Here is a 2652-nt window from a genome sequence, read left to right on the forward strand (position 1 = left end):
AGCCTTGTTTCTTTGCTTTACTTAAAATTTTACTAAAGCGTAGGTTTTCATCGTGTCACTATAAACTACTATCTTACAAGTAATCCATGTTCCCCAAACCTTCATAGTCTCAGGTGCCGCGTAACTATAAAACCAGACAACATGCACCTGAAACTTAACTATAAAATGGCCTTCTCCATACGTGTAAGCTTAACCAAAAGGCAAAGCTCTGCAATCAACTTCGTAGGTCTCTCTAGGCTCAAATAAACACCAAAACTAAATCATTCGAATTTCGAACAAAAACCTCACGCCCAACAAGCAGGTAGAATAAAGGCCTCATCAATCCTAGCATACATTCAACAATAACACACATGGATGCAAGTATGAAATCAAAGGGAAGGAATGATGATATAAAAACCTGAGCCATTATTAAAACTTGATAGCTGTACAATAAACCAAAGCAAAATCACAAATTTTACCAGACCAAGTAAAATTATATTCAATCCTTCTTTTCATCTTCCTTTTTCTTTTTAGCTGTTGCCTGCGAATACAAGAAAGTCCCAAATATTGCAACGGCGGAGCCAAGTGCATTAAGAGGTCTGACTGGATTTCTGAACACTAACACAGTCGATACGATTACCACCACCCTCTTCATTGTGTTCCCAACTGAAAAGGTCAAGGGACTAATTTCGTCAAGTGCTTGATACGATGATTGGTTATAGAGATGGTAAAACACTCCGGATAACAACACCCATATGTACAATGTGGATGGTTTTCCCACAGCTGCAAGAGCATTGTGATATCCTTGAGCCCATTGAGACCCTTCAACGAAAATAGCGGCGGGAAACAGATAGAAGAACGAAATTATACTGATCCAACCATACAAATTCAACCCATCTACTTCCTTGAAGTTCTGTAAACTACGTTTCGAGTAAATGTTCCTCAACACAAACCCGACATTGCTAATCAAAGCACCCCAAAGGCCTTGCACATTGAATGACACCTCAGTGATAGCAGCTAGAGCACAACCCATTACAATAGGGAGAATTGAGAGCCAGACCTGTAACGGGTACGAATCTCCTAGGAACGACGAAAACACTACTGAGAAAACAGGCTCCGAGGATTTGATTACGTGGGTGAAAGAAACAGCCACCTTAGAGAACGAGACACATGCTGAAATGTGACCTATAGTGTGGAACAATGCAGGTCCAAGGAGTGCAACGATGAAAGGTTTTGAAATTTTCGGGCGGGGTTGGAGCTTCAAAGACCAGAGAATGAACATCCAAACAGACCCAGCAAAGAGCTGAAAAGATGCGAGAAGCCATGGAAATGGAAAGACATTCAGTACCTTCTTGTTGTAGATGTTGAAGACAATGTTTTGGAAGTACCAGAGCCCAAAAATAAGCGCGAGCTGGACGGTGGTGACCTTGGGCTTTGAGACTGCGGCTTCCGTTTCACCTCCTGGATTAGATTCAGAAGCAGCTTTGGGGATTTGGGATTTGGGTTTCGTTCCAAACCCAGGTGGGAATCCACAGATTTTGCTCAAATGGCTGATCTTTGAGCTCAAATCTCGAATCTGGCACATGGGTTTTGTTTCTTTTGAAGAAATTCCAAATGGGTAGCCATGGATTCTGGTAAAGCTTGAGAATTTAGAGAAATTGGAGGATGTTTGGGGTTTCGAAGAGGTGGGTTCTTGGGGCAGAGGATATGAGTGCGTTTGGATTCTGGTGAGCAGTGATGAGGAGGGGGAGGAGGAGGCATTAATAGGGGGGAGTTGATGGAGCGATTTGGAGAAAATGACAGGGGAAGAAGGACAACTGAGATTCAAGGTAAGCATTTGGTGTTGTGGCAATTGGTTGTGGTTGTGCCGTTGTGGAGAGCGAGAGAGAGAGAGAGAGAGACAGAAGGACAGTGATTCCGCAAGTACATATAAATACGCAGGGTTTGGAGATTTGAGGAGGACACGAGATTTTTCTAATCCTCTGGTTGTAGATTTTGTAATTCCTTTTCAGTTTGGTATATGCGAAAGATATTTTGTTGGATGTAAGAGGCGGCGTTTAACTCTTGACCGACCAGTGGAATGTAAATGTCAAATAATTAAAAACAAAATAAGAGTGACATTCGAGAAACCCAGCACAGAAGGTCGGTTACAAAGAGTGGGCGTTTGAGATAGATGTACTCCGATGTTCCACTGCTACCCAAGAAACCTAACAACAAATTTAAGATCAGCACAAAAACCAGCAATTCTGCGTTTTACATAGTAAACACTTGGTTCAATTGCAATCTGAGTAAAGAGAAGTGTGGTAGTAGTGTTTCAACAATTGGAATAGAGATGAAGAGTAAAGAAACAAACACCCGAGGTAGGAGAAGAAGAGAGACTTTTGACATACGGGTAATTAAGTCTTTTTAACGTCAATTTTGGTTAGGTTTGTAAGAATTAAAAAATATAGGCCATATTTCATTAAACGGTTCTCAAAATGGTTATATTCCTAAATTTCCCCTCCCTTTTTCACTTGCCTTTTCTTATTTGCATTCCTTCTTCATCAACTGTCATACGTACTCTACTATCAGTTTTAAACACAATATTCAATGTGTCGTAAAACTAATTATTTACTTTCCACATATGGCCTTAGACTTGTCAATTTATTACACGATTCGTTAGCAAGACACATA

The 2652-nt window shown here is 40.8% G+C and overlaps 1 pseudogene; it reads right to left on the bottom strand.

Moving 5' to 3' along the window:
* Positions 1-385: 385 nt before the first annotated feature.
* Positions 386-1908, bottom strand: LOC103951738 (annotated as a pseudogene).
* Between the last annotated feature and the right edge of the window lie 744 nt (positions 1909-2652).

This window comes from the organism of the source record quoted next, unplaced genomic scaffold, assembly GCF_019419815.1.
Source record: "Pyrus x bretschneideri cultivar Hongxiangsu unplaced genomic scaffold, Pyrus_bretschneideri_v1 Contig24, whole genome shotgun sequence".
Taxonomy (NCBI): Eukaryota; Viridiplantae; Streptophyta; class Magnoliopsida; order Rosales; family Rosaceae; genus Pyrus; species Pyrus x bretschneideri.